The 26,895-nt window shown below is 38.3% G+C and overlaps 1 protein-coding gene across 6 annotated transcripts in view; it reads right to left on the minus strand.

Moving 5' to 3' along the window:
• Positions 1 to 26,895, minus strand: part of SOX5 (SRY-box transcription factor 5) — a 994,837-nt gene that overhangs the window by 961,841 nt on the left and 6,101 nt on the right. Inside the window, exon 1 of one of the 6 annotated variants that reach the window (XM_013047546.2) lies at positions 8,114 to 9,232. The exons of the other annotated variants lie outside the window; for them this stretch is intronic. The gene's annotated coding sequence lies outside the window, so the exon portion shown is untranslated. Of the gene's footprint in view, positions 1 to 8,113; positions 9,233 to 26,895 lie in introns of those variants that run through there. 6 annotated transcript variants of the gene reach the window in all.

Here is a 26,895-nt window from a genome sequence, read left to right on the forward strand (position 1 = left end):
CCATTGTACTCCCCAAAATTTGTCTACGGTAAACTCATGATATTATTATGGAAGTAACAAAGATTACTTACAAAGCCAAATCAAACTTAATTCAAACTTAAAGAAAGTGATGGCTAACTCACACTAATCCAAACCTTATTTTTAGTATATACATTAATTTGAATTTTCCCCAGTAGTGACCTCACAGGAAAATTTACTCTATTTCTTAATCCTCCACAACAAATGGCAATTCCCTAAATCATTTGAGTTTCCAAATTATCTGCAATAAGATAAAATAGTACTCAGCTATTTTCTCTTAATTCAACATTCCTTGTTGAAGCTACTTCTGCTTGTATCAACACTTCTTTTTTTTTTTTTAAGATTTTTTTTACTTATTTATTTGACAGAGAGAGATCACAAGTAGGCAGAGAGGCAGGCAGAGAGAGAGAGAGGAGGAAGCAGGCTCCCTGCCGAGCAGAGAGCCCGATGCGGGACTCGATCCCAGGACCCCAAGATCATGACCCGAGCCGAAGGCAGTGGCTCAACCCACTGAGCCACCCAGGCGCCCCTGTATCAACACTTCTAACATTATTCCTGATGGTGGAATGTTCCAAGGAACTTTGCGGGTATCGGGGATTTGGACAAGGTCATATCTGAAATCCCTCAAACATGAAAATGACATGAGCTGGTGAATAATTACTTTATTATTAATAAATCTCCAAAATGACAGTCTTTTAAAATTTGTTACTATGTATGTTAGTTATGAAATTCTTGTGTATATATGACTGTGTATGTTTCTTACTGTTAACCGACAGAATGGTCTCTTTGCAAGCAACTGCACCAGTCTGCAAGTGGCCAAACAGGTCTTAAAGAGCCAAAAAATAAACTCGGATGAAGAAACTCCCTGAAATAAATTTTATTGTTATGAAAATTGAGGCAATCACTGACTAATATCAAGCAGAAAAAAAAAATCTACATTTAAAATATTTAGACCCTGGAAATATTGAATTATAATCTGAAAAGCCAAAAAGACATATTATTTTTCCATTTGAACACCTTATCTTAGCTCAGAATTAATGGTTTTGAAAGACTGCATTTTTCATAATTTGGAAAGAGCAGACACACACCAAGCTATAAAAATGGACACATTTTTGTACGTCTCTTATAGATGAACACAAAAAGCCTTGAAATACGTTGTGATTATGCAAAGTATAACTTATAAATTAATGTAACCTATTTTAAATCTATTTTAAACCTTCACAAGAAAATAGGTATGGTCCTTCAAGTAATCAAACTTAAGAAAGTATGTACTCATGTCCCTGTTACTACTATTGCTTAAAACACTTTTGGAGCTTAACACTTCTCTACTCCTCCAATGACTGACTGACCCAAGGAAACAGATCTGTCACTTGAGTGCTACAATTTGTACTAGTCCCCATACCCAGGCCCCTTTTGACTACCTGCCTGTTTTATTAACCAGGCTTGGCTCAGATATATCTTTTGACTCTTTCGAAATAGAACGCCTCTCTTCCAAGTTAGAAAGTTTGCACACTGAGGTAATCAAGAGAGTATGCTGCAGGTTCTATGACAGCTCCAACGGAGGTACTCCTGGAACATTCTGAGCAATTTCAGAGTCACCGAAAGATGTGTACAGCTTTGAAAGGGGTCACACTGAATTAGATCCAACACTCTTTTATATAAAAATTTCTGTTTTTAAAAAACTGAAATCGTGGGGCGCCTGGGTAGTTCAGTGGGTTAAGCCTCTGCCTTGGGCTCAGGTCATGATCTCAGGGTCCTGGGATCGAACCCCAAGTCGGGCTCTCTGCTCAGCAGGAAACCTGCTTCCCCCTCGCTCTCTCCTCTTCCTGCCTCTCTGCCTACTAGTGACCTCTCTCTGTGTCAAATAAATAAATAAAATTTAAAAAAAATTTTTTAATTAAAAAAAAACCTGAAGCCATTTCTAGTCATCTGATTTATAAATGTGTCTTAGTAAGTAAAAATACAAACAAAACATTTTTAGGTATTCTATTTCATCCAGACATATACACAGAGGATCAAGAGTTTCTTTAAAAATATGAGGGCTGGGGGGGAAGCCAGAATTAACCTGAAGACTTTTTGGGCAGAGGAAATATCTAAACTGACAATAAAAGTTGAACAAAGTGATCAACTTTGTTAAGTAAGCCTACTGGGAGGAAATATCAAATGAAAGTAGAAAGAATATAGCTTAAGACAGAAGTCACTAAGGTCTTTTCCTTCCCTGTATGAAGAAAAACTTTCATTCAAGGGGGTGTACCCCTTTAACTACCTCTCTAATTCTCAATTTATCTCTCTTCATCTGACAAATTCATATCACTCCAGACAACCAGAATATCTAGATTTGGGTCAGTAGTATATCTTCCTCTGTCCTATTTTGAGGTCTGGCTACTTGTAATTCAATATATCATATTTGGAATTATATCTAGAACGAAGAGAGCCTATCTATTGACTTCTCAACATGTACACATGACCCCAACCATAAAAGCCATGGCAGAAATAAAGAATAGTACATTGAGATAGACAGAAAAGGTATTAGTCAGATTTTGTATCAAGTTTATATAGCCTTTAATTTTTTAAATATTTATTTATTTATTTATTTATTTAAGAGAGAGAGCTAACATAGGGGGGTGCAGAGGAAGAAGGAGAAGCAGGTCCAACATGGGGTTTGATCTCAGGACCTCAGGATTATGACTTGACCCAAAGGCAGACACTTAGCCAACTGAGCCACATATACACTCCAAGTTTAGATTCCTAAAGAATTTCTTTAGATTCCCAAAGAATAATAAGGTATTGAAAGAGCCATTTTATGGATGCATAGTAACAAACTTGCAGAAAAGAGGAGATGAGAAGGATGGCTTACAACTACCATGGGTACACTTCAAATTTTCAGTGAGATGGTTTATCTGAAATAAATTCACCAATAATGTCCAGAAAAACAGATAAATTTCATAAGACTATGAGTAAAACAGATTACTATTAAAAGTCGTGATCAATAAAAAGACTAATGGCCCTTCCAACTAAAATTACCATCTTCTATATGTTCTAACTCCCAATGAATCCTTAAATGGTTTCATAATGAAATTAAAAGTGGTCATTTGTAAAAGCACTAGATTTGGAGGACACTAAATGAATTACAGTATTCAAAGTGAACATTCCAACATGAGTTCACTAGTAGCTAAGATGATTTCGAACTACTGAAAAACCACCGGTAATGCTCACAAAAGACTTAACAACTCCATTGAATCCTTTTACTATATTGTGCACTTAAGCTTTCCATTATAGCATAACTTTTCAATAAGTTATCATTTTAAAGTTTTATATAAATTCATTTTTCTTTCACACATGTGACACAGAGATATATTTCTAGGATTGTTTTTTTTTTTCTGTCTATTCCAAATCAACATTAAAAAAAAAAAAAGACATAATGAATCGATATTCTACTGCAATTAAACAGTGGTCATTTCCATTTTGCAAGCAAGATGTCCAAGATAAAAAGATAAAGTGCCAACCCTTTAAATGTAGTCACTGCTGACTTTAGAACTCAGAACCTCTAGATCCTGGATATGGAAGATAATTTGATATTAATAATTCGATGTTAATTTCTCACATATATAACACAGTTCTTACTGCTACAAGGAGCACAGGCTCTTTATAACAAATACCCTACAGATCTTCAATGGGTAGTTAGGAAACATGCTTTTCCTAATCATCGAGTCTCTTTTAAATATTATATTTTTAAATACTCATTAAGGGAAACTAATGAGGGAAGATACGAGAGGGATAAAGAAGGTATGTTGTTTGTAAAATTAAAAAATTTCAGGATATCAGTCCAGCAGGCATAAAACAACATAAAACAAATAACTAGATAATCAAACAATAAAAGCAAACTAGAAATAATATGAAGGCTTTTTTAGAAACTATTATTGCACATATGCAATAATTACTTCCATCAAGACTTTTATTATACATTTGTTTTTATGGAATCATAATGCACAAGTGCATGCTATTGTTTAAACACATTCACCACATACCCCATAACAGAATATGATGACAATATGTATTAAGGATAATACAGAAAATGTGGCTAACTGCATTCTGTATTATGGTTCCATAATACAGCATGCAAATGGTTCTGACTAAGCAGACACAGGAGACAGTCGTTAGTGCGCACGCTGTGAATGTATATTATGAATAATGCATAAAACTTGGCTAAGTCCTAATGAGTCCATTGACATCCTATGGGGTCCAAAGGAGGCTCAGATCCCAAAGCATGGCCCTGGCACATTTCTATCCACCAATCATTATAAAAAACAATACCATGAAAACAAAGGACATTAAACAACATGAATGCACTCTCATTCTAGGTAAAGCTTTTGAAATAAGCACAAAAATTAGAAGAAAACTTTGAAAGGAGAACTAAAAGTCCATCTTACATCATCACCCCACTTACAGTTTTTCAAAATTATCTATTGCAATTTAAATGGGACAAAAGCTGCAGTTGAGGGTTTGATGTTATTTCTTTTCTCTGGTTTTCATCAGGGAGCTGCTATTACAAGGAAGATCTAAGCAATCCCGAAGGAAAGTGACCAAACTCTTAGACCATGGTGGTAGAAAGTCCTCCTGCTTTGAATGAGAAACGCTTACAAAAGGAATTATACCCAATTAAATAAGAAAATAGATATAATGTGTCTGAAAGCAGTCTTTAGGGTAAAAAAAATCCTTAAAATTCCAGTTTTTACACAGCTTTATAAAGAATCGAAAAGAATGCCATAAGCATGTCACTTGAAGGACATTAAAAATCAGTGGGGTCTTTTTCCCCCAGTAGCCATTAAATACTCTTAACAACGGAGTCCTTGAAAAGAGAAACCACGTCTTTTATGCCCAGATGGGTGTACCCCAAGACGAACACCTATACAGACACGTTCAACGTGTTCGCTGAGCCAAAAATGTAGAGCTGAGCAAGCTGTGCCTGAGATGCACAAATTAAGGATGTGACAGAAGCTTGTGCACCCAAGCCTCCCCATGGAGTAGGAGTGGGAAGGCAAGGACAGCTGCTCCTTTGCGGTGCTCCCAGGGGCGGGTGGGAAATGGGCACTCTGGGAACACATCCCCCGAGAACAGTGAAGAGGCAAAGGCCGGCCACTTGGGGAAGCAGCAGGCCAAGAAAAACCCTCACTCAGAAAACATGCAAGAGCAAAAGGCCGAAGTGGGAGCAGGAGTTCAAGTTCTGGGGATGGAGTTCTTGACAATCTGCCTGGCTCCTTGAAGTTTTCCCACCCCTGCTCCAGGTGCAAGAACCGGGCACGGTCAAGGCAAATGGCTGCCGTCAGAAGCTGCCGCAGAACCTAAAGTGTGGCAAAGTAGAGAAATCCCCATCGCGGAATTGTAAACCGCAGGTCATTTACCATCCATATTCGGGCTCAAATCAGTTCCCAGAAGTTCTAATGGCGATTTCGCCTCGATGGTGTGAAGGGAGGGCTCGCTGGAAGACCCCTTCTGCAAAATAATATTGCTGTATTTTCCCATCCCCAACGACCAAAAGAGCCAGAAATTCTAAGCCTAGTAAATGTTTATGAAAAACAACCCTTCATACGTTTCTATTTAAAGTACAAATACTCCTGGGTATAGTTAAGTAAAAAAAAAAAAGAAAGAAAGAAAGAAAGAAAGAAAGAAAGAAATGATAAATTTGTATATGCTTTCTTTTGTGAAAAGAACTAGGACAATAAAGGAGCCTAGCATATTTGGGGTAGATACTAGGTGATTTAAAAATGGTTAAAGATGAGACACACTGACAGATTAACTTTGCTTGCTTTTCCGACTGGACTAACCCTGGGATGACCCAGGATTCTGGGATGAGGAGTTAAGACTCTCAACGGACACTTCAAGTTTAAAACTTTCCCAGTGCTGTATTATTATGTGTGTATTTACACCTGGGTAAGCGCTGTCGTTGTTGCTAGAGCATGAAGTATGAAAATCATATAGAAAAATAAGGTATGTGTTGTAACCACTTCTGCTGTTTGACTCGTTCCAAAATGTGCCTCGTCGCAAGGGTGAGAGAACAAAGTTCTGTTCCTGATACGACAATTCCATAAAGCTATTCTGCCTTTGAAAACCACTCTCCACCAGGGTTTGTCCCAGCTCCTCGAGCAGCCACCGACAATTGCTTCACTCCCCCAGCGTTTCCTCACCCCTCCCAGAGGCCACCAAAAGAATCACAGAAAGTCCCTCAGTAGCACTTTGCTTCTCAGCGGGAAGCTGTACTGTTTGTGAGATCCATTTTGATACAAACCTAAATTAGGCCTCTGGAAATAGGTAATGCATAAAAAGAAGCATTTTGTGTCACCAAATTATTATTATAGGTTATGGTGAACCCTTGGAAGATAGAGGTGAGCTCTGCAGCTCCCCACTGAGGTGACTATTTGTCATGAAATCACAGGCCCTACCTCAAAAGATGTTTCAGGTGAGCTTGCGATAAGGCAAACTATCTGGTTGACCTATAGGATTCTGATAGCTAGTTTAAGTGGGGAAGCTACGAGAAATGCCAGTTAAACAAAAGGATCAGCACAGCATGGAGAGCCAGCAGTCAGCTAGCCTAAGTTTAACAGCTCACAGAGCCTGGAGATGGAGGGAAACAAAAATGGATCAGGATATTTTACTATCAGACAGCTTTAAGACTCTTCTCTTTGAAAGCTCTCCTTGCAAAGACACACAGAGGGGCAAAAGTTCAGAGCTACGACCATTTTTTTTTAAAGGTTACTTGTGATAAAACTATTAACTCGTCACGTGGAGTTAAAATAAATTGGAATATTGAACATACTGAGGCTTCTAAATGATTTCTTCATACAGTTCAGATGGTAAATAAATTTTGTTTTTGGAATCCCTTGCACAGAAATTTAAAATTCTGGTCCATAATTAAGATTCAAAGAAATCTAAGAACTGACTCTAAAACTATCCCAGCACCAGCATCCTAGCACCAGTTTATGAAAACATTTGGCATTTGAGCTTTTCTAATTTAACCCTTGTTAATATTTGATTCTCTTATTTTTCTTTCTTCATCACTACATTAAAATAAGCAGGATTCACAGTATTAATAATTATAAACATAACTGAGTTCAAGAATCCAATCAAAGACTGCTTTCTATTAACCTGTAACCTAAAGGAACCACATAGAACATGCATGACATCTTCTCATCTTTCAGTCTAGCTCAAATCCCTTTCTTATTAAAAACTGTATAAGAGTCAACATGTCATACAATAATAACTCAGCGTTTCCTTCTTTTTCATGCATTTTTATTCTGCATTTTGGTAAAAATTATCACACGTGCCTGACTTATCTCATTAAAATAAACAGACATGACTGAGTTCATATCTCTTGAGACACAGTAAACACAGTGCAAAATGTAATTTCTCAAGTTAGAATAACTCATATTTACTGAATAAGTAACTGAATAAGTAAAGCTTCTTCAAAGTGAGTATCACAGGTTTATGGTGAAAAGTAACAGAGTTATTCTGTAACTGGTACCAGGGGGGAAAAAAATAGCTAATAAGAACAACCAAAGTTTTATAAGGAGTTTAGGAGACTATGGATACCAGCCAAATTTCATAGCTACGCCAGAGCTTTTAGCTGAGCTGCTAAATTTGAACACATAGTAAATGTTCTTCTCCCCTTTCCTAGACATAACCCATAAAATAATAATTTCTTTTCAATGTCTAAGAATGTTGTTTAAGTCTCATCCTAGTCAGCAACAGGATCTTCAGCCTCAGAAAAAGTCTAGTCAATCACAATAAGCTGCAGAATATAATATTCTAACATCAAAAGTCCTGGAATCACTCACTTCACAGTGAGGCCATCATATGATCCCAATACAATCTCATTCAAGGATTTCTGACTAGCTAATTGCTTGGCATCCTCGGGATATTCAGATATCATCTGAATTCCAGCTACTGAAATTAAATCCCCTGTGTTTCCATTTTCTAAAATAATTCCTCAATTCAAATATCTAACAGCATGACATCAGGTCATACCTAAAGCACCACACTGTAGACAAGGCCCTCTCTCAAAAGTTTCTGCGGTCTATGTGTCACACATGGTACATACCTGTGAGGTCCATTCCCTGGGAAGTCGCTTTTGCTGCAGCCTCCTCCTTAAAAATATTCCTACACCCATGCTGATTTTGTATCTGTTCAGTTCAAATTTAGATTCATTGGTACTTTTCCATAGTTACATTTCTTGCTCAGTTGATAGGTCCCTTTATTTATTCTGAAGTTTTCGATGTAAGACAAACAGGAATACTACCTTCTAAAATTACTACTATCCTACCATCCTCCGATGGAACATTAGTGGGAAGCAATATTCTCCAAAGCTATGAAGCATACACTGCCCTAAATTACATTGCAGTCGCTGCCCTGAGCTCACACATTTTTGAATAGAAAGGCTCCCAGGGATCTCTCTGTACTGACTGCATTTACTGCTTTAAAATATTTTTAACCCAGACGCTGAAGTGCCAGCCTTGCAGTTCCTCATGCTAATCCCGGCTTGGGTGGCTGTTCTTAAGGGAAAGCATTCAAAACATTGTAACAGTGCATCAACTTTGACCCTTTTCACTTAAACATGAGACTCTTAAAAAAAGTTTGAATTCCAGAGGGAATCACTGAACTTTGACCTGCTTAAAATTAGTTTTGTTTTAGTGCCTTCATGGTGACTCAACAGGCCAATTTTCCAGACACTTAAGACGTTTCTGCCCCCTGAAGATTCCAGTTCAAGTCCACAGCTATGTTTGCTGGTCAGATCAGAACACTTTGTCCCAGGGTTTCAAGCAGCAAATTCCCAGCTCTCCATCTCTTTGCCAGATGTTGGCATTAGTTGGTATTAAACTCTATCTAAACACACACACACACACACACACTACTCACAAACGGGATAGGCCCTATTTTTCTTCTCTTTTTTTTTCTTCCACATACAGCCTTTTAGGAAACAAAGTTTTCCACTCAAAATTCGGTCATGGAGAAATGTTTATCAGGATTATATAAACATTACTTACTAGCCTAACTCCTACAAGAATAAAACTCCTAACTTTTAGTAAGCACTACTATGCTACATTTATAATACAAGCTTTCTGAATCTACTCTTCTTACTGGGGAACAAAAAAGCTACTGGGATTTTATTTTCTAATCCATTACAGATTTTTTAAATTTTCAGTTAATAATCATATTGCAAATTAAGATTATCACAATATTACACTTTCCTTCAGTAGAGTTTCAAGAACAACATCTGTGAAAAATCCATGACACTTAATAGGTAAAGCTACCAAAGAATTAAAGGTGTCATACAATTCATTCGGTTTGATTTAGTACCTCAAAACTGCTCCCCCTTTTCGATAAACTAGCTTTTCTGCAAAATCAAAAGAGCACTCAATTTCATTAATACAATCTAAGATGTTTAATAAGAGGGAAGTAACTATTAGTCTAGAACAATTCCTGGATAAACTCTGTGCTTTAAAATTTTTAGGGAAGTCAAGGATAAAAGCATTCGGGAAAAGAAAACCCATTTAGTACTACGAAACCAGTAAAGAAGAAATGTTATCATAGCTAAAGCAATCAGTACAAAACAAATCAGACTACAAAATTTACATAGGAAACATACCCACTTAAACAAGAAGACTTTATTGTCTACTTAGCTATACCAGTTAGCTATACCAGAAAGTAGCGCAAAAGTGAATATGAGACCGTCATATTCGAACACAGCTTCCCACTGAAATCTATCAATTTTTGAAGAGCAACCGATGACATTCTTGAAATAGGCATTTGATCCCTATCATTAATGCCCAAAGCTGGAAGTCAGAGGCAATAGGGTACAGTGTCACAAAAACCGATCACAGAAAAATTCATTTGAATTGTTTTCTATCCTATTAAACAGCACTAATTACAACTCTAATACTCAGAAAATAAAAACTACTCAACTGAGTCTCTCTGGCAATTGTTTCTTTCATTTCCTCCCCATTTGAGAAAGAACAGAATAAAGATGTGCAAATGGGGGTAAATGGTGAATGTCTGCATATGTACATTACTACTTCATTTTTATTTTATTCATAAATCATTCAACACGTAACATTGTGTGAGTGGTACCAAATGGCCACAAATTTCTTAAATTAAGAAAACGTCTGGAATTCAATTATTTTATATTTCAAGCACATGTAACCGGGTTCTTTAGTGATGGTTAAGAAAACAAGCACTAATAGTTTCAAAAACTGAGTCAATTACTTCTGTGAAGAGGTCAACTAAAATGAAAATTTCAAAGGCTACCAAATAGTACCTTTAAATGACATGAAAGTAAGTATGAATTATGTAAGATGCTAATAAAAACACACATGTTTACAGATAAGACAGTGAATGGTAGTACTTAAATAAAATTATACAGAGACATTCCCACATAGGGACCATTATCTGAAGAATCTGCCAACAGAGGATTAGTATTGTAGTTGCTTTAATCCTTTAATTGTTTTAATAATAAAATATGCTACTAATTGTGTAAGGTATTTGGCCTTGCATTCCAAAAGACATCATTTGCATTTTTCTTTGTATACATTGTAAAAACCAACATCCAATGTCATTAAAAAGTAATGTGACTGGTTTTTATACAAACATACCATGTCATCCTCATGTGCTTTCCCTTCATAGGGCTCCCCTTAGAACACCATTCACCCTAAAAAATCAGCCATCAGCCACAGTATTTCTACCACCTTCTGAAAGTGCTTTCTAAGTCTGTAACACACACACACACATGCATACACACTTTGAAATATCCTCAATGGTGACAAATTTCATAATTTGAAAGTCAATTTTAGCCATTTTCATCATTTCAGAGAGACATTTATAGCCAACTCTGGTGAATAAAAAAAGGATGATGAATCTTGGTATAAAATACGAATAGAAAGTAATGAGATGGATGTTTTAGTCAGGCTTGCAAATGATTCAAAAGACAATTCTGAGAGGAAGTTTTCCAAAATGTTTTGAACAAGGGCATCATTGGAATCAGGGTTTTGCTTCTCTGGGTGACAATTTTGAAAAACAACATTAATATGAATGCATAAATGATAGCACAATTGTTGTTTTTAAAAATCAGACTCGGTCCTTTTCACTCATACTCTGCAGATATGAAATAAGCAGATATGCATTTTCATTAGGATGGTTATATATGTACTTTCTAAAGCTTCCTCTGGGTAAAACTAACTGTAGGTTGATTTGCAAAATATTATATACAACATAAACTTAACTCTTGATCCTTCAATAAAGAACAAAAACTCTTATTTCCACAGTCAGATGTTTACATCCAACCCCAATCTGTGGGCTTCCATAAACTTTTTTCTCTCCTATACGCAGTCAAAACCTAACAAGAGCTCACTGTGGGATTATGCACAAAAACTGCAAATTTAAACAAGGTGTGATCGTATACTTTTTCACACATTATTGTATCATGCTGCACCAGAACACTAATGTATGCACAGTTTCAAAATAGCTTTGGCTATTACTGCACAGGCTTGAAAACTACTAAAATCCCAATAAGAGCACTTTTCAGAAACTGTTCCTTCCTTACTGCACACTAGTAAAGGTTGCTTTTGCTACTTGTCTTCTATAATAGAAAAAAATACAGAAATGTCTATGACATTGCCTCATAATTCTGAGGTCTTACTTATTAGACTTTGTATTTATAAAAGTTGTTTCATCAATATAAAGATGACAATGGGACTCAATATTATTTAATCGACTCAATTATGGAACAAGTGTGCTCTTTTTCCTTATGCTGCCCTACTTTCTTTTAAGTTGCATTTGAATTATTGATGAAGTTGCAATAAAGCATTTCTTTGTTAGACATAGTTTAAAAGTGGAGAATGATGTTTCATGGTTAATTTTTAGGCTGATAGTGATAAAATAAACACACTTGTTGTCCTTTCAAAGAAATTCAATAGCATGGTACAAGCTTCAAAGAGCGACTTTTCCTTTTTTTTCTACTGTCTTGAAAATACATTGTGCTGAAATCATGAATATAAATACAAATATAAAGGGAGACAATGGTAAGCAAAGTGCACTATAGAAAATACAGGTCCAAGTCTTCCTGAGTATTGAAAAGATTTACACCTGTGATAAATTTAGGTTCTGTTTTTCATCAAGTATTTCAAGGACTTATTTAGTTCTATAGCAGAATGAGCCCCCCCAAAATGGTAGAATGAATAATCTTGAGGACAGGGACATTTCTATTTAGACTACCTAGTCACTACATAAATGCGGCCCCATCCATTCCACCTTCCAAACAACAGCCAGAATGATCTTTTAATTATTTTTTAATTTTTTTAAAAGATTGTTTTTATTTATTTGACAGTGAGAGAGAGAGAGAGAAAGAGAGCAGGGGCAGAGCGGAGAGAGAGAGGGAGAAGCGGACTCCCCCTGAGCAGGGAGCCCCACACAGGACTTGATCCCAGGACCCTGGGACCATGACTCCAGCCAAAGGCAGATGCCCAACCAGCTGAGCCACCCAGCAGCCCCCAGAGTGATCTTTTTAAAATGCAAATCTGAAACATTTAACTTGCCTTTGCTTTTTTGATACAAACTCCAGATCCTTAGCAGCACCTGCAAGACTCTCCTCCTCCAGCTTCATTTTTTGAAACACTTGCCCTTCTTTTTTGTACCCCAGCCACTCTGGTCTCCTTAATTCCTCAGCTTTCCAAGCTGTAGCCCACGTCAGTCTGTACGTGCCGTTCCATATTCCATATTCACCCACACCTCCTCCATCTAGTTGCTTCCCCTTACCCTCTTCATATCCCAGCCAAAATGTCTCTTCCTCCTGGAAGCCACCTATGATTTCCAGAATAAATCAAGCTACCCTATAAAATCTCCTTATAAATCCCTAAGCTTTTCGGCCATAATGCACTCCATAGAAGTTATCACTAATACCATAGCACAACTTTCTTAGGTAAGCTACATTCACCAGGTTATCAGAGTAATCAATGTGCTCCCATCCTTCTGTGAAACAAACTATTGGCCATGGCACCCTAATGGCAAAAAGTCTTCTCTGCACACCCACACACACCCACTCTAACCACTTTAATTGCTGCTTAATGCCAAATCTGTTTATGTCATTCTACTTCTTATTGTAATTGGGTAGATTCATTAAATATTACACAGCTAATAAAATATGAGGGCAAATGTTTTTAGTGGCATGAAATTAAATATTTTGGAAAAAATAAAGGCAAATTGTTTTTAATAACCACTAATGTTCTCTTTACTTCATAAAACTAGAATAAAGCTCAAAAAATCTATACAAATTCTGCACTTAAAATCCTTGCCAAATGCCTTTAATTTTTTCTGCCACCTTTAGTAAATTTTAAAAAAGTCATACAATATATATTATGGGTGTAATTATGAGGAATTATTAATCAAGAAGAAATGCTAAGTCATTATGACCCTAGCTTGCACACACAAATATGCACACACACAGTCCCTCCATGAGTTTTAAAATATTTTAAAGCATCACAACTGTACTCTAAAATCTGATCTATTTTTTAATACTTGGAGTTCATATGATCTCACTTAAATAGTAACATGGTTACTCAAAAAAATAGTCAAAATTTGTCTCCAGTACAATTTCTCCCCATTTAGTGATTAACTTATTCTCTAGAAACCGAGCTCAGAAGTCTACAAAGTGGAGGCAAAAAAACAATAATATACTGGCATGCTAGAAAAAAATTACATCTATTTATATTAGTTGTTCTATAAATATTCTTTATTCCCTCTTTAGATAAAGAGGGAATAAAGAATAAAAAAAAGAACTAAAAGGAATTAAAATCCCTTTTAATTTCTATTTTTGGACATTTACCACCAGTAAAATAATAATCCTTTTATTGATGGTACATATAAATGACCTAAAAAAATTAGGACTAGTGAATTAGATGCCCATCTGGAAACCTGAAAAACCTAGGCTTATACTCTTGTTCACATACGGGGCAAGAATTCCTGCTCTCTAAGCAATGCACAGAGACACCACTACCACCATCACATGTCTATATACAGTCAGCTGTCCTACATCCAATCAAAATGTTCCCTTGGCCTCAATCCAAAAATAACTTTTATCCAAAGCTAGAAGTTTTATTTATTTTCTTCATTTTTCTTTATTTTCTTCCCTTTCACCCATTTTGCCCACCCCTCTGACAACTATCAGCTTATTCTCTATTTATGGCTCTATTTTTGCTTTTCATTTTTTGGTTTGTGTTTGTTTTGTTTCTTAGATCCCACATATAAATGAAATCATACAGTATTTGTCTTTTCTTTGTGTGACTTATTTCACTTAGCATAATATCCCCTAGGTCCATCCATACGGTCATAAAAGGCAAGATCCCATTTTTTTTGTTATAGCTGAGTAATATTCCATTGTGTACATATACCACCTCTTCTTTGTCCATTCATCTGTTGATCAACACTTGGGTTGCTTCTATACCGTGGTTATTGTAAATAATGCTGAAATAAACATAGTGGTATGCATATCATTCCAAATCAGTGTTTTCATTTTCTTTGGGTAAATGCCCAATAGTGGAATTACTGTATCATATGGTAATTCTATTCCTAACTTTTTAAGGAAATGCCATACTGTTTTCTGTATGATTTTATGTTTTCATCTAATTATTAATAGATTGCCACAGGGACCCTCATTTCACAACAGAAGGAAGTCCATGTTAATGCCATTCTATTTTCTTTTACCATTTTATCACATTATAATCTCATGTGGTTTGGGAAATATAATTTTATATTCTCTAATTTTTATATTCTCTAATTTTTAGCTAACTTAATCCTCATAAAGTGGACAAGTGTTTCAAAAAGACTTCCTATAACGGACGCCTGGGTGCCTCAGTTGGTTAAGCACCTGACTCTTCATTTCAGCTCAGGTCATAATCTCAAAGTCATGAGATTAGGCCTTGAGGCTCCAGGCTCAGCAGGGAGTCTTCTTGAAGATCTTCTCCCTTTCTCCCTCCCCCCTCCCCCATCCTCTCAGATAAATCAATAAAAAAATAAATCTTTTTTTTTTAAAGACTTCTTACAAAATGAAACAAAAATCTAGGGATTTTCAAGTAATACTAATAATGTAAATATAAATGAACACAGGAAGATGGCAAAACTGTATATCTTAAACCAGTGCTAGTTCTTTTTTAGCCATATTTCAAGGACAATCTCTAAGAATTTAAAAAAAAAAAATAGAGGAAAAAATATTATCTGGAACGCTGTGTTTAGTGGATGCTGTGGGATGCTACCTGGTGGCCCATATTTTGCAGCTGCCAGGAGTGCTGGTTGCTGAAGACTCAATTCTAAGGCCCTTCCTAAGAAATGCCCTCATCCAAAGTTCCATTCCCTGGCCCACATCCAAAACCAGTGTGACACTACAGAGGCCTGGCCCCCTTGCCTCAGTTCAGGACATCTCTAAGAAGCCACCCAGTTCCAGAGCTTCCCATAGACTAGCTGAAGCCTCAGATGTGACACAGTCAACATCTCCTAAGACCCATCCTGCTTCTCTCAGCGCCTCCAAAGCCCTCCCAGTAAACCCACTGCATACATATTACATGTAACAGTTAGTGTCCAGGGAACTCTGATGTACTCCCACTGTTACTTCTATTGTCATTTAAACAGAACCTTGCTCTGAATGTTTATTGTGACCTGAATATTAGCTAAAGTACAACACATGTACATAAATTACAAATGTGTGTGCACATACACACACATTCTGGAGAACTGTGTACTCTAAAAATTTTACTGATGGGGTACCCCTAAAGAATTAACATCTCACCAAATATGCAAAGATCGCATTTTAACTGCTGACCTAAGGAGCCAGATATCCATTTCTTTGGCTAACATGCCATTTATTACTTCATACAGAAGCGAAGCTGACCATGTTACTCAATGCTATAAGGACCCCCATGGCCAACAAGACAGAATCTGGTGAATAGCAGTCTATGATAAAAAGATCACCCTGATCTGACCACCGTCAACAATCACAACCTCATCTGAGCCGGTCCCTACCATGTTCTACTGACACAGAACTACCTGTAATTTCACAAACGCAACATGCCATTTCTCACCTCCTCGCTTTTTTACTTATGTTGCACTGCCTGCTTAGAATACCACACCACTCCCTGCCCTACTTAGCGCAGGTCAGAGTGTTACAAAGTGTATGTTGCTGGGAGCAGTGTGCCCAAGCACTGGGAATAAAGGGGTGCGGCGTCTGCAGAAATTTTAAAAAGTATAATATAACTAAGAGTCAGTGGGCTTTTTATTATCATCTGGCTCCAACAATTCTAAATTATGGTAGTAATAAAATGGTCCTTGCCACCGAGGCTGACTGCCCCTAAAACCTACCCTGGATGTGCCACACACCTGTTTTAAGCCTTGATAGGAATGCCAACATGAGACAATCCTAGTAAGACTTTAGGTTTGAATATAGATCATCCTTAACTCCAAGAAAACCAAAGAAGTTGTATAAAGCATAAAAGTAATAAACAGATGATATTCTCAGAGATAAATAACATTTACATAGTCAATGTAACTGTTTCCTGAACTGGTTTAACCCCCTCTCCACCCACAAAAAGAAAGGATGAAATTACATTGGAAAAAAGGGAAAAGGAACATGTGTGGTTTTCGTAAGGCAAGGTAGAGGAAGAGTAGAATAACAAAGCCGAATACTAAGAAATAGATAGATAAATAACTTTTTTTAGATACGAAAAATAAGGTGCAAACACTTGATTTAAAAATACAGACTTGTGGGGCACCTGGGTTAGCTCAGTAGGTTATGTGTCTGCCTTCAACTCAGGTTATAAACCCAGGATCCTGAGATCCAGCCCCATGGCCTGCTTCTCTCTCTCCCATTCCCCCTGCTTGTGCTCGTTCTCCCTCTCTCTGCAAAACAAATAAAATCTTTCTTAAAAAGGGGGGGGGGATAAAGCAAGAAATAGAGACTTGTGGGACACCTGGGTAACTCAGCTGGTTAAGGTCTGACTTGATTTTGGCTCAGGTCATGATCTCAGCATTGTGAGATAAAGCCTCACATTGGTGTCAGGCTCCAAACTAGGTGCAGAGCCTGCTTAAGATTCTCCCTCTGTCTCTCCCTCTGCCCTTCCTACACCCGCCTCATTCTCTAAAAAAAAAATACAGAGTTAAAAGTGGTAGCATCGGGATAGGCATGATCCTTACTAAGACAGGAGTACTATTTTATTATAGAACTTGGAGTTTACACAATGTACATACATTATGGTAATATGTATTTAATGTATTTAATTGATTAATGAAATACCCAACTCATACATTATTTCACTTAGAAAATTTCCCAACCTCTCTTCTGTGCTCTCAAAATAGTCTATCACTACACCTATCACACTGATAATATAAATACCAGTTTACGTTACTAGCTCCCCTACCAAATCAAGATTCTTACAGATAAGAACCAAGATTTATTTATATTTGTATCCCCTTGCAAGAAGATACTTAAATTCAAATCTGAATTCAATAAATATTTACTGAGCTCCAAGTAGACAAAAGTAGTAATAAGATACAGGTTTCTGATTTCAAAGAATAACATTTATAACCATAAAATGTCATCATATGGTAAAGCTCATTATGTGCCAAGGATTGCTTTAAGTACTTTGTATCCATTCTCTCGTTGCTTCCTCACAACTGCTTATTGATATAATTATCCCCATTTTGCAGATGAGGAATCACAGACTGAGAGAGGTTAAGTAAATTACCCAGCTCAAGAGAGGTAAATGAGGATCCAAAACAGGGGTATAATAATGAACTACAGAATCTACATTCCAAAGCACAAACTCACAATTATATCTCAAAGGATAAGACATGTTCACAACATGCTTACAATATGGTACAATATATAATTAAGTCATAAAAGTAGTTATAGATGTAAATAACAGAAGATCAGAAGGAGAGAACTCCGGTCAGTATATTCTTTGAGGATGCTATGAAAAAGTAAATTTTAATTTGGAAATTAAGAGATGGGTAGGGTTTCAGGAACTCTAAATGAAGGGATGATACATACAAAAGGAACACACAGAACACATAGAAACACAAAGGCATACACGTAGATGCAGACAGCAGGCACTACATGTGTCAAATCTCTCTGCCTGAATAGTCAAGGGTTACAGCGGGTACAGATCCAGTCAGGGGAGGTCTCAGGAGACACACAGTCTCCTGCATCTCGTTTCTGAACCTTTGAAACATGGAAACAAATGGGTAATTGCCAGAGGCACTATCCCAGTAAGATACTGGAATGGGATTGGAAGGCAGAGTTTACAAAGCACCTGATTTTCCATGTTTTTTCCCCCTGAAGTATTTCCTCTTGTCTCCATCTCTAACACTACTTACTGCTAGAGTCCAAATTCCAAGCCACCATTTTTCTCTTGTGTAAATAACACCAATAGCCTCTCTTAAGTTCAGTCTATACACTATCACCATAAATTTTATTGGTTTTTTGCCTAAAACTATTCAGTGAGGTTCTCATCCCCCATTTTATAAGAACTCAACTTTCTAACACGGAGCATCAGGTTTAATGATCTGATCCCAACCTACTTCTAGGGCCTCATTTCTCAGTCACCTGGCTCCAGCTCCGGTGGCTTTCTAATTGCAAGAACATACCCCTCCCCCTCTTTGAATTCTCAGCACATGCTGCCCCTCTTGTCTTAAAAGTTTTTTGTATTGTCCTCTTTACCTTGTTAGTCATTCTTCAAATGTGGCTTCCTCATGGCAGCCTCCTCTGATGGGGTCCCCTAAATATAACACACATTTCTCTTATAGAATGCATATACTTCTGTGAAATAGAGTGGCACAACTTGAAATCACAAATGCAGGTAATTGATAAAGAAAGGTTTGTCTTCCCTAATAGACTGAAACTGCTTGTGTAGAAGGTGTATGCCTACATCATACATCACTGACATTTCATATGGTATCTGGTTAATATAAGTGTTCAATAAATGTTTGATTGCTGAATGAATAAAGGGACAAAACAAAAAGAGAAAGCAGAAATATAGACAAGCGGATCATGAACCGAGAGAAGTCAATTGATGAGCAAATTTGAAGCAGAGAGAAAAGCAACTCTGGAAGACTTCTCTGAGTAAGACAGAGTTCAGGTGTGAGCTGTGGTTTTTTATGCAATGAGATGGCCTCTGGTGTGAGCATTCTGAGAAAAGTTGATAAGGCTGACGCGTTGCAGATTGTTTGGGAATCATCTGGGAAATTGTGTTCACTTGAATCCAAATCAGAAACGAATTATTCTCAAAGGGAGAAGTTTGAATATGAGCCTGAAAAGATACAGGATGTGGAGATAGATTATAAGACCATCAAAATATCAGACTTAAGAGTCTAGGTCTCATCCATGTATAGGACTCAGGCACTTTGAATTTTTGAGAAAGGGGCTGCATGATTTAAACAGTATGTCAGGAAGACTGGGAAGATTGACCCAACTTGGTAAACACAGCAGATTGTAAGGAGAGACACTAGTTTGTGGAACTTTGCCACAGGTCAGAAATAAGCTGAAAAAAGCCTATCTTTGAATAACAGAAGTGCATCTATAAAGAAAGGGGAAAATAAGTCATTTTTGAGGGATGATTCAACAGGACTTAAAATACACTTCCCGTAGTACCATAGGTAAGAGCTCAGGCTTCAGAATCGACCACTCTGGGTTCAAGTCTCAGCTCCACCACTACCCAAGCTATGCTACTTTTGGGCAAACTCAATGTTACCTGTATAATGGGGCAACATTTGCATCTAAATTAGAGAAGTACTAGGAAGAATCAATAAAAATAAAAATAAACTGCTTAGCACAATGCCTGGCAATAATAAACGATCAATCAAGGTCAACTGTTATTTCAAGCTAGACAGAAGAAAGGGCACAGTGATGGCCTGCCAGGGAACTTATTATTGGTGGGCATGTCTTCGTGTCCCCCAAGATAGCCACCTGTATTGAAAAGAGTCAACTCCTGTCCTGCCTTCTTCTGCCTGATCTTCTGCATAACACATTTACCTCTCTGGCTTCAGGTCCGGATTCAAGCCAAACGCAATCTATGCCAACTCTTTCAGGGAACTTGTTCTTAAAGCTGCTTGAGCCCTTTCTAAACTTACGCTTTCAACATCTATTTCCAATTTGCCCTTACTCCAGTGCTGCCCCCTAGAAGCAATCCTATGTACTAAACTTGAAGGCAAACCTGTGGCTAAATACACCACTTCTATCTTCCCAAGAAATGTCAGAAAGATTAGGTAGAAAGCAAGTGCAACGTTAAACTCGGTTTTTAAGAGTTAACAGAGAGTGGTTTTTTTTTTTTCTCCAAGGATAGGTAATAGCATCAGATTCTGAAATTAAGCACAGCAGGAAGAAAAAGCCTGCATAGATTTCACAGAGTATCACAGGCCTCTGCAATAAAGCACTTAAAAATGCCTTGTATTGCTAATTCTTTACACAATCTCCTTTTATTTCCAAAGCAGTATGCGGGGCTTGAGCCATGAGATAGATGCACATTGATGTTAACATTACACTGCTTGAATTAGAGCCATTTTTCCACTGAAACTCCTGTTGGGTTTAGGATTACTTTTTACCATCTTTCCCGCAATACATTTTCTGGCCTCACTTTGCAGATCAAAGGAATGGTTGCCTCCTCTAACAATGCTGAACCCACCTTTGCAGCCATTACCTCAGCAAACATCCTTCCCCTCAAGATCCCAGCAACCAGCCCTTGAGCTCGATAGCAAATGCGCTACTCAAAGTTATGTGGATCGCATGTCACTCTGATCATTCTAAGGGAATGAGGACAACCCTCTTCTTCCTCTGCTTTCAATTACCCACCTCCCCATCCTGGGCCCACGTCAGGACTCTTCATTCATGGACTGAACTATTCAACAAATACTAATCAAATAGATAATTTTTGAAACAGTAAAATGAAAGCGGCACTGAAGGAAAGGCAGTGTTTGGTGACAGGCAAACAATCAGATGGAGACTTCATTAAACTCTAAGCAGACTGAGAACACGCAGTCCTATGAAGATCTGCTATGTTCATGATGACCAATCTATTGATTAGCCCTTGTAAAGATTTTTTTCCCCTCTTTCTTACAAGACATTTTTGTGTCATTTAAAAGCTTTGTTTTCCAGTCCATTTGTCATTTGTTCAATAAATATTTAGTGAGTACTATGATCATAGGGAGAACAAAACAGACTTGGCCCCTGTCCTCAGGTAGTAATCGCAGCTCCCGAGAAAATACACACCAACAGTAGCCCGATGATTTAATCCCATACAAATCTCAGGTTTGTTTTTGCATTGTTTGTTTGTATGAAGGCACTCTCCTGTTAAGGACCATATTTGTCTAATCAAAACCTTGTCCTTGTCTTATCTCACTAGGATTCCTTTTCAGCATACACTTTTTGACTTCTTTCTTCACAATAATCATAATCAAACTATTCTAAACTATTTTACACATATGACTCTCTTCCTCTGTCTGTTTTTATTAATTCATTAAACAAAGGTCTCGAATCACCTACTATGTTCTAGGCGCTGTTTTAAATATTTGGGATACAGAGCTGGATAAATAAATCAATCTCCAGTCTTCAGTTTATTCAGCCATTTTAGATCAGCTCTTTTGGAAAGTTCTTTCCAAGCCTAGAAAGCACATAACTGTCACCATTTTCCTAACTCCAACCCATTTTGGGACAGGTCTCCTCACCCTTGACTTTAAGCATGCTAATGTTCTATATATTCAAATTTACTAAAGGTATTTTTTATTTTATTTCAAAACTCCCAAAAACCACATCATAAAAAAAAAAAAAAAAAACTAAAACTCTAGTGACTGATTGTGCTTTATCTTGGCATAGCCCGTATTCCCCGAGCATCTTACTTTAATTCCAAATGCTGTATCTATAGCTTAGTACTAAGCTAAGTCAGTACTTTTTTTTTATCACTGGTTCCCAAATGTTTATGTGCAAAAGAATTGCCAATCATCCTTGTTAAGAATGTAGGGTGTGTGGGGGGTGCCTGGATGGCTTAGTGGGTTAAGCCTTTGCCTTCGGCTCAGGTCATGATCTCAGGGTCCTGGGTTGAAGCCCCCCATTGAGCTCTCTGCTCAGCAGGGAGTCTGCTTCTCTGCTTACTTGTGATCTCTGTCTGTCAAATAAAGAAATAAAATCTTAAAAAAAAAAAAAAAGGAATGCAGGGTTTGGGGGCTACAACCATAGAGATTCAGATTCCCTGTCTGAGTAGGGGCCAGAAAGGTAGATTTTTAAAAATATCCCAGATAGTTGATGGTTTTCAACTAGGTGACTGAGTGATCACCTTTGAGAAATACTGTTCCCTCATTTCCTTTGATGTCAGTTTTTAAGTATTCATCTCTGCTTCAAGTCATAAAATACTTCCTATTAAGTGCAAACAACATGCATCTGTGTGCTCAATACATATCTTTTTGTTAATAAATGAGTCAGTGGGTACTCAGTAATAATAACCATCATTTAGGATTTACTGGGCATTCCAGGGATCACTTTCTGTGACTTCTCACCTGTGCCTCCCAACGATCCCCTGTGAGGGCAGGCAGGGACGGCAAGTGCCCCCACACCAGCATGTTGGCCACAGTATGAGGGAAAGAATATAAGTAGCAGAGTCAAATAGACTGAAATTCAGGCCATGACTCTCCTGCTCCCTTGCTGGAGAAAAAAGAAAAGGCCACCACCTGACCCATTGGAGTTTGTTCATCCATCCATGAAAAGGGGATACTATTCACCTAATAGGAGGGCTGCGGGAATTAGAGGAGACTATGCACATAAAGTGCCTAGCACCGTGCCTGCAACAGGTCAGTGCTTAAGGGCTGTTGGTTTTCCCACTTCCATGTCCTGCAGGGCTGTCCTGAAGCTCACTTTGCAAGATATGTCGGCTCAGGAATCATCTGTTCTGCTGCTCCATTCCAGGCATTGTGACTACGCCAGGGACAGACACAACATGCTACCCTCATGGAGTTTCCCTTCTAATGAGAAGCATTTTGTCACCCTCTGAGTTACCCCTTTCAAACCAGGTAGCAATGCAGGCAGGCACACCTCGCACATCTCACTCCATCCAGTGAGACTCACAGTGCAGAGCGGTCAGTGGTGCCAGGAGAATAAAGACTTTGTGGTAAGAGAAAGGTTAAGAAAATCCCAATAGACAGTGATGGGGAGAAAAGAAGCAGGGAGGGGAGAGCATTTGCAGGCGGGGCGTTCTGAGTAAGTTCCTGGAAGTAAATAGTGGGAGCATTAAGGATCTCTACATATGGGCAGATCTGTCTATTTAGTATGTGTTAAAATTATCACTGCATTTCTGATGCAATGTAGAAAAGGCACTACTGTCCTTCTAGTAGTGAAGGTACAGTGGAGTGAGGCTGAAAGAAAGAAATGTCAACACAGAATTATAAGAAATAGTGTGCACTTGTTCAAAAGCAGTTCCCAGTGCAAGAGTAAATTAATGAGACTGAATGTGCCAGATACAGGGGAAAGACAGCCGATGCTGCATAGTAACACCAAGCATGGCCAGAACTCACATGCAAACTTCCGTCACACATCAAACAACTTCCGCTTTTAGTAGCCATGAATTACACCAGGAAATTTCAGCAGACACCGGCCTTGGGGCCAGGCCCTAATCCAGGGTGAGAATGGACCAGCACCTATGGAGGGTATACAGCACAGGACAGCAGAGAATTAAATCAGAAATTTAGTGAGAAACAGCTTCTAGAAAACACAGCATCAGAAGTACCAACATCTCTTTTCCTCTTGCAAATGTTAAGTTCATCAGCCTTTTTAACATTAAAGTAACCAGTGCTCACTACTGGGGGGAAACTCTGCCAACAGGCTCACAGTAAGCAGTCTTTATCCTGGGCACAGATTCCCTAGAGGGGTCACTTGTTTGAGGAATGTGTCAAAAATTAGCTCTCTTTTCCTGCCTCCCATCCTCCTTGGACTCTGGAGTTGTCCCGGTGCCAGTTTCCCACACTAGAATTCACAGAACCACCCAAAAAGTAGGGGTGAAATACCAGTGGTCCTGTGAATTGCACTAGAAATTAGGACCCTAACTCAGTGTATTATCTCCAAAAAATGCTCACTGGCACACACAGAAGGACTGCTCTCCATTGCATTACTGAGACTCAGCCTGAGTCTAAACGACATGGTCTTCGTCCTCCACCACCATGCCCCCCCCATGCTGGCCCGAAAAAATAGCAACAACTCAATTCTCAGTCCAATAACGTCTTTTCTCAGATGTCGTTCTCCCAGTGGGTAGAAGAATGAACTGCTACAATGCCACCCGCTCCTCTACAGTTTCTTTTAATTTAAAGTTACAACAGGAGGGAAGAAAAGAGACTTTCTATTAAGGGACAACTCCCTGAAGGGTCTCTTAGCTGACAATCGAAGGACTGCTCATGGCAGTGATCAAATCTAACGCAACAAAGTGCTGGTCGCTCTGTGACTCATCACAGCAGGAGCCAGCACCGAGGGCCACTTGAGTTCAGTGCTTTGTGGTGCGGCAAGTTGGTTTAGGAACAGTAACAGAGGGGAGCAAAGACTTGCAAGGTGTTTGAGGCTCAAGATAAAATGCAGACTTCCAGTGCAAGTTGCTTCTCAGCTGAATAGGAAGCCTAGAGGGGTAAGGAAATGAAGAGAGCATTCTGCCTACCTCACGCTTTAGGGCAAATTACCTGAAGATGGCCAAGGTCAGTTGTTCTATCTGCGGTGTGGTTTATAAGCTGATAGAAAGAAGGATTTGAGGCATGGAGTAATAAACGGAGGTATTTATTAAAGGCAAACATTAAGGATGTTTTGTTGCAAAAACGTCTTCTAATCACATGCAATATCTATTGTTCAACTATATTTACTCTCACCTGATACATTCAGCTATACCACTCAGTTGCATGTGATGAGTACATTAAAAATAAACCAATACATAACCCCCTCCCATCTGTGGTTTCACTTACCCAAGGTCATCCATGCTCCAGAACGCGATGACCCTCCTTCTTCTGGTCAGATCAGTGGTAAACTGACGCCCCGTCACTACACCTACATCACTCACCTCACTTCATCCCATCATGCAGACATTTTATCATCTCACATCATTACAAGATGGGTGAGTGCCGTACGAAAAGAAATTGTGAGAGAGAGAGAGAGAGAGAGACCACATTCCCATAAATTCTGTTACAGTATATTGTTATAGTTGTTTTGTGATTATTAGTTATTTTTGTTAATCTCTGACTGCATCTCATTAGTAAATGAAGCTTTATGATAGGTATGTATGAATGCATAGGAAAAAACAGAGCATATATAGCATTCAGAACTCTCCACGGGGGGCTCCCAGGTGGTTCAGTCTGTTGAGTGCCAGACTGGATTTTGGCTCAGGTCATGATCCCAGAGTCCTGGGATAGAGTCCCGCATAGGGCTCCCTACTTAGTGGAGAGCCTGCTTCTTCCTCTCCCTCTGCCTACTTGAGCTCTCTATCTCTCTGTCAAATAAATAAATAAAATCTTTAAAAAAAAAGAACTCTCCATAATTTCAGGCATCCACAGGAAGTCTTGGAATGTATCCCCCATGCATAAGATCAGAACTACCGTATACACTGAGCAGTTCCTCTATGCTATACACCATACTATGGACTTACATATAATTTCATACAACCTCATTTAATGTGATTCTGCGAGGTGATATTATCATTATGCTCATTTTGCAGTGCAGAAAAATAAAGTATCCAAGAGCGTCAAGAAATTGCCTGGTCTTTTTTTAGCAACAAGCCCACTTGACCAGAGCTACTGCTACTAACTCCTGGGCTAGATGGCCAAACCACAACTGTATCACTCAGATCTCCCCTTGCAGGATCAGAATGGACTTAGTGCCCACCTGCTGCCCCCGTGTCTCTAGCAACAGTTGTGCACCAAGGCCATGCTTCAAGGGGGCTGTTCCCATCCAGTGACTGAACACAGACCGGGGACAGAGGACTCTTCCAATGGCTGACTCTCATCTGCTGGGACAAACCTGTCCTGGACTGCATGACAGTAGAGCTTTCTCCTCCCTTCTGTCTCTCCTTCCATAAGTGTCAAGCCAGCATCACAATTGAAAGACTCTCCCAGCTTTCTGCCCTCTTAGTACATGTCTAATCACCTCCTGTCATCTGCTTCTTGAGGGATCCAAATCAATGCAATACCTAAGTTATTTATTTGCTTTTTAAAAAAGCATTTCCTTTATCTTTGGTCACTTGCATAGGTTTCCCCTACCCCACTACCCAAAAGTTGGCATTACACCATTTTGCTTTTATGAAACACCTACATTAGTACCTGTTTTCACTAATCCAAAGAGGATTTCTGCTTTTATAAAAATGGTAATTGCTTCTTCACTTTACACCATTTCAGCTCATGAAAGGTTTCACTGGAATGCTCTACTTTCGGATAGCAAAGGAAGCCGATACTTATAGAGAAATTTTCCCTATCACTGGAAGAAGAAACATCCACTAATTTTTCCACATTACTACACATCATCTCTTCACACAGGTAATCATATATTTATTGTGCCTTTCTCCTTGTACCCAACATAAACAAGTCTAGGAGGTTCTCTTTGAAGGAACAGCTGACTCCAGAGGGCAAACATTACAAAGTCAGATTTATTTCTTTTCCCAAGTGGAATCTCTGTCTACATGTACTATAACTCCATATTACTCAGAGGTAGATAACTATCTATGGATAAAGTCACAATAAACTTTCACTAGTGTGTATCTGTAATGGGAAATCAGAAAGGATAACAAGAAGAGAGATCTATAGTGAGGTCCTAGAGTTTTTGTTTGCCTTCACCTATTATGTAGG

Source organism: Mustela putorius, unplaced genomic scaffold (assembly GCF_011764305.1).
Source record: "Mustela putorius furo isolate JIRA1106 unplaced genomic scaffold, ASM1176430v1.1 tig00537227_pilon_pilon_pilon, whole genome shotgun sequence".
NCBI classification, from domain to species: domain Eukaryota; kingdom Metazoa; phylum Chordata; class Mammalia; order Carnivora; family Mustelidae; genus Mustela; species Mustela putorius.